This window comes from Corvus cornix, chromosome 3, assembly GCF_000738735.6.
Source record: "Corvus cornix cornix isolate S_Up_H32 chromosome 3, ASM73873v5, whole genome shotgun sequence".
Classification (NCBI taxonomy): Eukaryota; Metazoa; Chordata; class Aves; order Passeriformes; family Corvidae; genus Corvus; species Corvus cornix.
Window position 1 is genome coordinate 71193002 of NC_047056.1, and position 11895 is coordinate 71204896.

Sequence of the window (11895 nt, forward strand, 5' to 3'; positions counted from 1 at the left end):
CTTTGGTTTCCCATTCTCTTACAGTCTCAGGCAGAGGCAGCAGGGAAGACTCTGATCCTCGAGGACAAGTCTGAAACAGTAGGGAGAAATTGTGGGTTTCAGCCTCCTTCATCATTTCCATCTTTCAGGGAACAAAGCCTGACTCGCAGTGACACAGCAGCAGCGGCGCAGGAGCCACCAGGGCTCTGTGGTCTCCCCACAGCTGCTGAGCCCTGCAGTGCCCAGGCATCCTCCAGGGCCTGGGTACCTCACTTTCACTTGCCAATAGTAGCCACCCTACCTCATCAAGCAAGGGCTGCCTTTCCTGTCAGGAGCACTGGTGATGCTGCAGGTGCTGTGAACATGCAAGGAAAGGCAGGAGCAATTCCAGTAGTAAAATGGGCAATGGGATGCTGTTACCCCCATGCTGTGTTTCCCAGTAACTTTACTGGGAGGCACGTGTGCACTGAGCTCAGTTTAAAGATGCTCAAGACAAAGTTATGAGGAGCCTACTGGAAGGTTTCTCTTTCTTCTTCAGACAATTCCGATTACACATCCCATTTTTTAGTTCATTCTTGCCCTCTTACCATAGTGCTACAATGAATCTCATAGACACATCTTCAGAGGGAAATGGAAAATACCTTTTAGTTTGCCAGCTGCAAAAAAAAAATGTTAATATTAACGGCTGTTGTCACCTCTGTTAACAATGTCTTTTGCAGATTTGTCCAATCTTGGTATTATTTTCATGCACAGTGAATTATTAGCTATTGTCTCTGTCAAAAGCAAAAAATTCCATTTCTTTAGCAATGTGTTAAAACCTGAAAAATTGTGCTTCATAATTCCTGACAAGGTTCCATTATGCTGAAAGGAGAAATTTTTCTTCTGTTTTATGTACCCAAAAAAATGATGTCTTAAAGGCTGTGATGCCTCTGTTACACAAAGAATATTTTTCCACATCAGTACATTTACTCTTAGACCAGACATCCATTACTGCCCTCCAAGTCTTTGTTTTGTCTAATACAGGAGTGTTCTGTGGAAGACACATGATGACTTTCATATCACATCAGAATTAATCAAAATATCACAAAGAAAATTTTGTTTCTCAAAATCTTTAAACCTAATGAATTCTGAACAGAAATCTGTCATTTATAATGAACAGATAAATCATAACCATCTGAATAAATGACACAAATCTGTTTCATCATTGAGGTTTGCACCCCTCGGGTTTTACAGCAAAGATAGCTGGAGAAACCCATGACAACTGAAAATGAAACAGCAAAATCCTTCCCTAATATAAATTCTTCTAACTCCATTACATTCAAGCAAGCTACAATGATTTACACTTCTCCAGACTGCTTTCAGCACAGTCTCTTTCATAAACAGAGCAGGGGAAATGGGAATAGTAAAAGGTGGGATTATGGATAAACAAATCAGAGAATGGAGAGTGCATGAAGACTGCTAGGGCGTCCTGTTAAAATGTAATTCAGCTAGCTAGTATGTGTGCTTTATAGATCTGTGTTGCACAAAAAAAAATAAAAAAAAAAAGAGAGAAAACAACAAAAAAAACCCCCAAAGTCACATTTTTAAAAGATCTTTATAAAAGTAACCTGTTAAGTATCTCATAGCCCTTGTGTCAGATAAGCTTATGTGTGATTGCTAAGAAGTGCCTGATCAATGGTGTGTCACTAGGGGAGCAGTTCAGTTGCTCACACATCTGGTGACACTTGAGATGCTCTTGAGCACTGCCTCAGCCTCGAGGGGCTCTCCCAAAGGGTGCACGTTTCCCAGGCTTTGGGAGGTGTGTTCCAGCCCTGCAGAGACATCACGGACAACCCTTGGGCATCTCAAACTGAACAACCTTCTTACATCTGGGCCATAATGGGAGCCTTATCTAAGCTCATGTAAGTGCACTCTATGTCCACAACATGGACAGTAAGGCTGAAACACTTCTGAAGGAAAGCCTAGAGTCACCCAAGAATTAGCCACCCTCCAAAAAAATACTTAGTTATTTTTACCTTGTCTGCCAGAGCAGGGCTTGAAAGTGGATGCCCGGTCACATCTCTGACACCAATACCCCTGTTCTGAAGAGATTACTCATAACTTTACAATCCAAGTGTTTAAATATGTTTTGGTACTACTGTCCTGCCACAAATACAGAATTTATACTCGACTCACTCACTTGGCTTCAAAAATAGAAACTGTCCAGCAACTACAAATATGAATACAGTCCTTGTCAGGTGGCATTTTGTTGTTTTCAAATGGTTTTTCTCCTGAGATGACAACGAATTATAGTGGGATACCAACTTAACTCTTTTCAAACATTTTTCCATGAGTTTGTCTCAGCACCTGAAGCTTTGTAGTGCAAAGCTTTCTGGTTACTGGTGTGAGTATGGACTTTGTGGTGGTTTAGGAGTTACTTCAAAGACTGGCAGCTTTGTTCAACTATTCTTCTCTGCTGTCAGAGTTTATTTCATATGCCCATTTTTCAATACAAACCAACCATGAATTCATTGAAGACCTGAAAATTGAAGGTGCTGTGTATTGGCTTCCAAATGATAAATGGCTTGAGTTTTTGAACTCATGTTTTTTGCATTCATCTGTTGAATAAAGAAAATATTTTTCACTGGATCAGAAATAGAGATCTCATCCTACACCTGTCTAAAAGTCTCATGTACTCACTCCACACCTGCTCTGATGTGCCCCAGAGAGCCACAAAAGGCATTTGGGCACCAAGCTTTGTCTCTGCAGACCCCCGAAGTGCAATGCTTAGACAGACCGGAAATGTTTACTTGGATTATTTCCAATTCTGTCATACAAGCATCTAGATTTAAATGCACAAATTTCTTAAGTGTCATCTTTTGGACATGCAAATGCATGTTTTGAGTTTAGCCCATACCTCAACTTCTGTGTCTTACAAGCCAGACACTCAAACCCTTGCATGAAAACACACCTGAGACGTGGTACCAGAGCACACACCTGCCCCGTCCCAGGTGTAACATGGGTGAAGGCAGCTTCCCAGCCACATGCCGGGCTTGGCAGCATGGTATATACAACAGTGATCCCAAAGAAGGCTTTCTGACTGTTTTCAAAGAGATTGTTTCACAGAGGAGTCATTAGTCTATTTAACAAATAGTGCAAGGAGTATGTAGTCTATACAGAAAAGACCCAATGAGCTAATTATGAACAATTTTGCCTATGTCTCCTATTCCAGATTTCTGTAATTTCTTCTCTGATTTAATTTCATTCTAGTCTTTTTCTCAGAGAACTGATATCTTTACTTTAAGTCTTCATTTGCTCTCACTTATCATAATTTAGAAACTAATAATCCTCTTCATTACATCATACACACTCATTGAAAATCATTATGCCAAGGACAAAGTATGACAGTCTCAGGCATAGGGAGTAGGAATAACAGATGAGAGAGAGCAACAGATGTAAATTAACGCTAAAACCAAAGAATTATATTGTAGCCTTCCGCAGGAAAACTCTGGGAGGAAGGCAAACAGCCCAGCAGCGCTCTCTGTTCCCTGGGGATGCTTTCTAAAATCCCCCGCCCATCGTTAGCAGCAACGGAATTGATCAGACTGAAGCTTCTCCTTCACAAAGGAAATGTAGTGGGCTAACAAATGGCAGCTGAAACACGATGTTAAACACAGCCTAGCACTTAGTCTGAGCAACTCATGGTTAGCCTTAGGTTGCTTTTAGTTCTAAGTAAAAGCGTGGCTATACTCCAGTTCATAGCGTTATCTGTTTCCCTGCACAGCTTGAAATCATGCTCAGTAGTTTTTACACAATTGTGTTTTCTTTGATAATTTCTTAAGGGTAGGTAGCACTGTGAGCTGAGCTTGGTAGGAGTGAAAAAAATGATCGGGACATTTTGATAGCTCATTTTGAAAGCTGATTCAGTGTCACGTTTAATGTGGTTTTGGCCAAAGGAGTCCCACCTTTATTGAAAAACCAAATGCTTTTAATAACATTGCATTGTACTACAGTAGAGTGGTGGAAACAAGTTTGGGGACCACACTGGCCACAAACACAGCTTTTACTCAAACAAGGGGTTCCCCATGAGTGCTCCCAGCTGGTACAGACAAGGAAGGAAAGTAAGTTGGAAGGGTGAAACACCAGGCTCAAATGTAAAGGGTCAAACTGCATTTGTCTTTTCACTGTAGGTTTCTGTTTCCAAATTTCAGATCAGGAATCACTTATCATAGGCCAAAAAAAAAAAGTTCTGCTTTTCGTCTTTTTTTTCAATATTTAAAGCTGCTGATTGCAACGTAAAACCAGAAAGGTTCTTAAGGTGGTGCCTTGTGTCCAGCAGTGACTGAAGGTGACTCACAGCATCCTGCAGTCCTCAGCAAAGCTCTTTTCCATGAGTTTGTCACGTGCCCCTTAAGTACACACAAACTTTGGACATCCATGCCTGTGAGCAGGAGCTGACAGCCCAGGGACGCCCTGAGGGTGGAACAACCTCCGGTGCTGTCAGCTGAACCTGTTTCCTATTACTTCCATCTGCCAGTGCCACATTCCTCTACCAGGAGTGTGCTGTTGATCCTCTCTTTCAATGCCTTTCATGACTTCATTACCTTCTGTGCTGGCTCCCTTCCCTGCTATTTCATTGACTCTTTTTCAGATTGTTTTGCTCCCTTGTCTTGTTGTTCCTCATACCAAAGCAGTTTCATAATTTTGGTCATCCTTATAGCCCTTTTCTGAAACATTTTCAGCATCTCTACACCTTTTCGAGGAAGAAAGACCAGAAATGCATGCAGAAGAAATGAGAAATCATGGACATATGAAGTGGCATGATGATGATGTCCAGTTTTCTCTTTCTTTCTTTCCTGGCAATAGTTCATACTTGCTTTTCCTAAGCTTGCATACTGATAACAACATGAATAGTTTTCATGGCACTATCTGTCATACCCCAGAGCTTTTGCTGTTGAGGGAACCCATCAACCCATCTTTTTATATATGAAAACAGGATTGGTTTTCCCCCACCTTCTTATTTGTCTACATCAAATTTCATCTGTCATTTTATTGCCCACTCAATCTAGAAGGCTCCTTCTGCAAGTCTGCATAATCATCTTTCCTATCCAGAATAAATTATTAACCTCATATTATCAGCAAACCCCTCTCCTCACCCTGCTTCCATATCCTGTACGACAGTGTTGAAAAGCACAAGCGTCAGTAAGAATTTTGTGCAGGACTCCCCTTAAAATCTCACTTCCACATGAAGAATGACCATTTTCTTTCACCCTTTGGTTTCTTTCTTTTAATAAATTATTTATCCACACATGAACTTTCCGTTGCCGCACAGCTGCTTTGCTTCCTTAAAAGCTTCTGGTGAAGGACCTTGCTGAAAGCTTTTTGGAAATTACAGTAGACAGCACAGCCAGCTTTTTCATATTCAATTATTGTTGACATTTTTAAAGAAGTGAAGGTCTGAGAAGGTGATGTTCATCTATAAAAGCTATAACAATTATTCTCTAACAAAAGGGATTGCTGTTACTAGAAAATTTCCTTGGTGAAATGACAATGCAGGGAATCTATCACTGAGGAAACAGATGATTTTCCATATGACTTATTATCCAGCACTTATTTCCAGAGGAAATCACCCACATCTAGAAGTCAGCAAGATTCCAAAGAAGGTTTGGCAACCACAATTGAAGATCTTCTGCTTGTTTTCCACTAGTGTAGGAAGGGATATCAAAACTAATGAAGGAGGGATTAAATTATTATCTCAATATAAAAGATCAGGATGAACTCTAACATAGTAGGTGATCCTGTTATTTCTGGATACTCCTTCCTTTGAGCCTCATCTGACAAAAAGGAGCACAGAGCTTGCAGGGTGCATTAGCAGGAGAATCAGCTGCTCCCCAGGCATGGAGCATCAGGCTGTGGAGCCAAACACAGGAATTGCTTCCTGCTAATCACCAGGCTGCAGCACTGCTTGCTTGGCCTGCACATGAGGGTAAAGACTGAGACTAGATTGTCTGCAAATGTTTTCAACCCCTTATTGATATTCATTTTAATGCTGATGCTTGGGTTATAGTGTAAGCTAGATGAGATCTCAAAATCTTAATTTAAATGAAAAAACATCCCATTTATAACGCTTGTAAAATAACTTGCAGCTCTCTAAATCCAGCCTAATGTTTGTGCTTTGCACGTTTTTCACATTAGTTTGCTCTTCCCTTCCTTTCTCTTCCCTTCCCAGCAATTTGCAGCAGGATGAGATTCTCACACTGTTCAAGTTGGATCTTGTGTTATTCATTGTATTCTAGCTAGTGCTACAGTATTGTTTAATGATAAACATGAGCTGATCAGCACATTGGGAAATACTTTGGAGCTTTGCAGGCATATCACTCTCTCGAGGTTGTTTTTTAGTTTGTTGTTGCTTTACTGCACAGACCATTTGGTAAAATGTAGTATAGTAAATTGTGTTTCCACTTCTTATTTTTTCCTGTGTAATGCTTAGTAACCAGTGCAAATAGTAACCAAAAAAAGTAAAATATTAAAGCCTCTAGGTTCCACCTTGCTTCTTGAAAACTTCTGGACATGATTTCTAGTGCATTTATGTGCCTGCAGGACTAAGCAAGCACAGACAGCTCTGAGTTAGCTTTGCACTCAACCAGGTATGTCTACTTTACAGCTGTTGCACAGAAATGCCGTAGCACAGTAAATTAGCCTGCTCAGAGGGCTGTGGTTTGAAAATTAACTTGGATAAATCTCTGGTACATATCTGTCCACACGTTTGCTCCAGAAAGTAAAGCTCTGAAGCAGAAATAAAAAATAATAGCATGGTATTTTTTATTTATTCCCCTTTGATTTCCATATGCAGCCATTCACTATAGTATTTGAGCATGTCATCCATACAGATACAATTTTCTGTGCATGTAATAACTGCAAAAGCAGTGCAGTTTTTAGTAGCATCTATTAATTTTATGTGTGCAGTGATACACAGCCTGTTGGCATTGTGGCAGGCAATCCACATTAGTAAGCAGAATGACCTTCCCAAATTTCCAGCCTCCAGGAACACAATTCAGTTGCCACTTTCATAAATACTTCTTGAGATCAATCCCACTGAAGGTACGTTTTAGCCTGTATGTCTGCAATTAGATCTGTCTGTGTTATTCTTTTGGCTGAATGTGTTTAGCCAAAGCATACACTGCAAATTGCAAAGATAATGCCAGGAAAGACTAAAGAAAAAAATTTCTCCGTTGCTATAAAAAAGTGCAGGCAAGCATGTCTGACAACAGATTATAAAAAGAGTAATTGAAATCCTCTTTTAAAGTAATTAAGCAACAAGGAGAGTTAACTCAATCGAAAGACAATATCCTTATTAAGGGAGAACAAGATAAAGGAATATGTTGAAGTGGATGACACTTTCCAGAAAAAATAAGCCATGAAGTCCCTAAATTGAATTTCAATTGTTATCCATTTTCTTATCTAAGCTTGTGTATGTGTGCCTGCTATGAGTATATATATTCTGAGCTCCATCCTCCCTTAATGTATCCGTTTCCCCCCCACTGGGCTGTGCCAGTAATATATTTGTACAGCTAATACACAGGCAGGAGAGGTGCTTCACATACATGCTGCTCAGTGACAACAGCACATTCCTGTTTGGGGAAAAGAAGTCCCTGAGCCCTGACGTACCAGTACTCACTAATTTTCATATTCTGTTGTGCTTGCACCTTCCTGCTGATTTCCACAGCACAGAAATCTGCTTCTGTAGTCACAAAGGAGATCATTAACCCAGTAATTGCTTCTTCTCTGGCTGTTTCCCATGGTCGGTCTGGTCCTGCATATGGGCAGAGTCTGGGCGAGCATCTGGAGGTGAGGAGGAGGGAGGGATCTGTGGGAATGGTCCAGGAGCCAGATGCTCTCTGGTGCCATGGAAGCCCCAGGAGAGTTTTTCTGAGGAAACGGCGGCTGTCCTGATGCCACACCACACAGACAATGGGCTAGCTCCCCAATGCTTGTATCTTTTTTCATCTGTACATCAATGAATGAGGAAGGAACAAGCAAATTCATGTGTCAGGAGGAAGCTGGTCACAGATGCTACTTCAGGCTAATGAGCCCAGCTAGCCAGGCGCTTCCTGGCAGTATCAGGGAAAAACAGATTTTGCCAGGAATGTCCGAGTAGCTCTTGCAAGGGCTTCTCTGCCTGAGCAAACTAGAGAGATGGTGCCAAGTCAGGGCCTGGACCAGGAGAGAAGGCTGCTGCCCTGCATTCAGCACCTCTGCCCTCCCTCGCATGGCTCCATACGCCGTACAGAGGCACCAGCCACAGCTCTGCCCAGGCGGGATAACGCCAGCAGACTACAAGGACAGAGCCTTTACTTGGCTTTTCCCTCCCTCCCTTCCACCCATCCTGCAGGACTTGCTTCCCACCATGCACAGGCCTGGGAGGCACCCATCATCCTGCCACCCATGGTCAGAGCCTGCCTTGTCCAGGCTGGCCAGGCCACAGGACTTCACTGCTGAAAGGGACAGAGTCAGTGCAAACACGATGTAGGTTCTACCCCATGTGACTTTCAACAGTAGAACCTACCCCAAATCCTTCCTCATCCTGAGCTACCCCTAAGCTCCCCTCAACTCAGCAAGGGTCTCCTTTTCTGAGATGGATTTGGAGAGGGGTCATCCAGAGGGCTACTGACTAAATTCAGTGAGATGCACGTGCAAAAACAAAGTCAGGATTGAACCAAGAAAGAGGAATTTTAATAGGCAAAGGAAACTGTGTTCTTCTTTGCTGTGTTTTTTTTTAAATGTCATTTTCCCTACATGTAATTGTTGCACTTTAAGAAAAAGAGCACTATCAAGTGCAGTCAGCTGTGGTTCAGGCACTCCGCCTTTTCTTTGTCATCCGAAACATTTACAAAATACTCACATTTTAAAAAACTTTACTTTCTTCTTCTGTAAGTTACCATTTTGTTTTGCTGCAGCCTATGTACGAGGTAACTCTGAGCATTTTTTTTACTAAAATTTCACTTGAATCAAACATTTTTAATACAGAGAGCACATAAAAGATTGATTCTTTATGTCTGGATATTCTTCATAATGGCTTAATTGTATTTCGGTTTTTCTTTTAACTTTCATCAATTTTAGCTAAACCATATACTGTGAAAGAATTGCATCCTACAGCTGCATGTGGTATACTCCTAGTTACTACCACCCTCATTTCCTATCATCGTAAATTGGTCTCTTTGCATTATGCAGCACAGACCGTACTAAATGAATTCTCCAGTGCTTCTTTCTTTCCATGTAATTGCAGATGTTCACTTACTAGATTAAAGTAACCTGCTTACTGACATCTAAGCAGCTGGGTATAAGAAGCAACATTATTAATTATCTTCACTGACATGAAGCCCATCAGTGCCAAGGATAGCTTGCAGTCAAGGTTTTCCATGTGTCTTATGCTAGGCAGCCAAAGAGGAATACCTAAGCGCAGGATTGCCTTATTTTCATTCAGTTACAAAAGCATTTTTCTCCACCCATGACCACTTTCATTAAATGAATCCTAATCTTTCAACAATGAGGTGAATGCCATTATGCAAATAAGCAACTGCTTTTCAGCCTTGCAGAACGATGTCACTCACCTACACAAAGGTTTCAGAGGCTCTTTCATGGTGGCAGTCACTGAACTTCATAAATACCAATTTGTAAGTTTTGCATTTGGTGATAAGAATTTTTTCCATGAGACTGGCTGCTTCTAAAGCTGTATCTTGAAGCTGAGAGCTAATGAAATGTTTAATATTCTGGAATAATTCACCTCTGTGCATCAGAATGTTGTAAAAAGGCTCCCATCTGATGATGCCTGCAGCTGGCACGGTGTGCTCTGTATTTATCACAGTGCTCCAGATAATATTAGTATTTAATGACTGTGCACTGATAAGCTGAAACTGGATGAATAGACTGTCTTTCATCTCATTCTGCTTAAGGTGACATGAACTTTCATTTATGTCACAGCCACTTGCAGCTGTTCAGATGCACTCTAAAGACGCTGAAAGGAATACTCTATCAATCCACAGCCAAATGAATGACCATAAGAATGAGTCTGTTGTCTTACTGTCATTGGATTGCTTTAATAAAAGCATTTGTATTCCAGGAAGGAGGCAAGAATATAATTAATCATTGACACAACTGAGTAGGCACATTGTGTAACTGATTCATTAGGAAGTAATTTCAAGAATATTTATTTTGATGATATACATTTTATAATTCATTAGCAACATAATAAAGTGAATGCTCACTTCCTATTTTTATACCTTTGAATTAAATATAATCGCATCCTTGCTGTCTGTGGCTCTCTGCAAAGCTTTCTGTTTGAAGCAGAATGTAAGAACAGTGATCATGACGGAGATAGTTAATAACAGGGGAACCTGTTTACAGGGTTGGAGTCCTCTTTGTATTGATGACCACAATTCATAGAATCCTAGAAATATTTAGGTTGGAAAAGACCTTTAAGATTATCAAGTCAAACCATGCAGATCAGAAATATGGAATGTGTGGTGGAATTCAGCCTCATATCTCAGTATTACTGATAACACAGGTATGTCTAGAACTAAACTAGTGCAACCACATGCAAGAACAGATGTTTGCAATGATTTTTCCATAATCCAGCTATACTTCAATGGGTCCAGAATATGGACAGGATTCTCCACGTGCCATGCCACTCTCCTATACCTACATGGATCTTGGCATGCTACATGATTTTTCTCTCTTTGAATACTTCAAGATATAAAGTTTGGTTTGAAGAGGAGGCTTTTTTGATAAATATTTGAGTAGCATTTCTTAAACTTCATAAGCTTTCATGACAAGCCTGCCCACTAGGGCTCACCTTGGTTCTGTTCACTGCTAGGGCTCAGTGACTTATGTTACCCGGAGTTTCCACCTGCAATTAACCTAATGCATTGTTGTAGATGCATCTTCATAACACAGTGCTACAGTGGATGAAACAAGAGGTAAATGGCGTTGTATGTGTGTCAGCTGAAATTGGTGCGACTCTAAGCTAGTCCAAACTTGGTTTTAACCAGAACACAGGCTCCCCCAGGCAAAGAGATCTCTTGCATTAGCACATCTGGTCATCTGGATCTTTTGGAGTAAAGATAATAATTTATTTAAAAGATCTTTATCTATTGTTAATGACGGTGCTTGTGAAAGTAGCTTGATTGGTAAGGACTGAGGCAGAAGGCTTCTGGGAATAGATGAAGGGTGAGAGCTGGGAGAAGGTGAAAAAGCAAAATGAGCAGTGAGAGTGTAGAGTTAAAAATAAGAAGTGTATATCTAACAGCTATTGAAAACTTTATGTAACTACTGAAATATCTGACATGCAAGCTTAGGCTGGGAATTAAAGGTTTCTTTCCTTATTCCAGAAACATCTTGTAGGTGGCTGATGACAGCTCAGAACTTCAGCAAGAGAGAGTATCAGATTCTGCTAACAGAAATAATCTCCATTCCTGAAGTCTTTAGACATTTGTGATGGAAAGTATCTGCTTTATTTGCCTGACAATAACATAACTTTTTCACTTCCACAGTTGATACCTTCCACAGTTACATAATGCTTTGAACAGCTTTTAGGTTTACACTCTGTATTTTTAACTTTACATTCTCACTCCTGAACAGACACCTTACTCGGGGGATGAACTAAACTACAGCTCTGCAGCGATGCCAACAAACATCAGCCCAGTGAAGCAGCTTGTCTCCCAGAGCCATGATTCAGCCACATCCCCAACAGACTCATGGTTAAAGCACCCATCCACACAGCTGGAGATCTAGAACAATTCAAATCTAAATCCCTTTTTCGCCATACCAGCACTGACTGTGCTCTCTTTGCCAGCTTCTGAACACCCTAACCCTAACCTGGACATACTCAGCGTCTGTGGGATGTACCAGAATGAGGCAGCAATGCCATGGGGCAGTGGC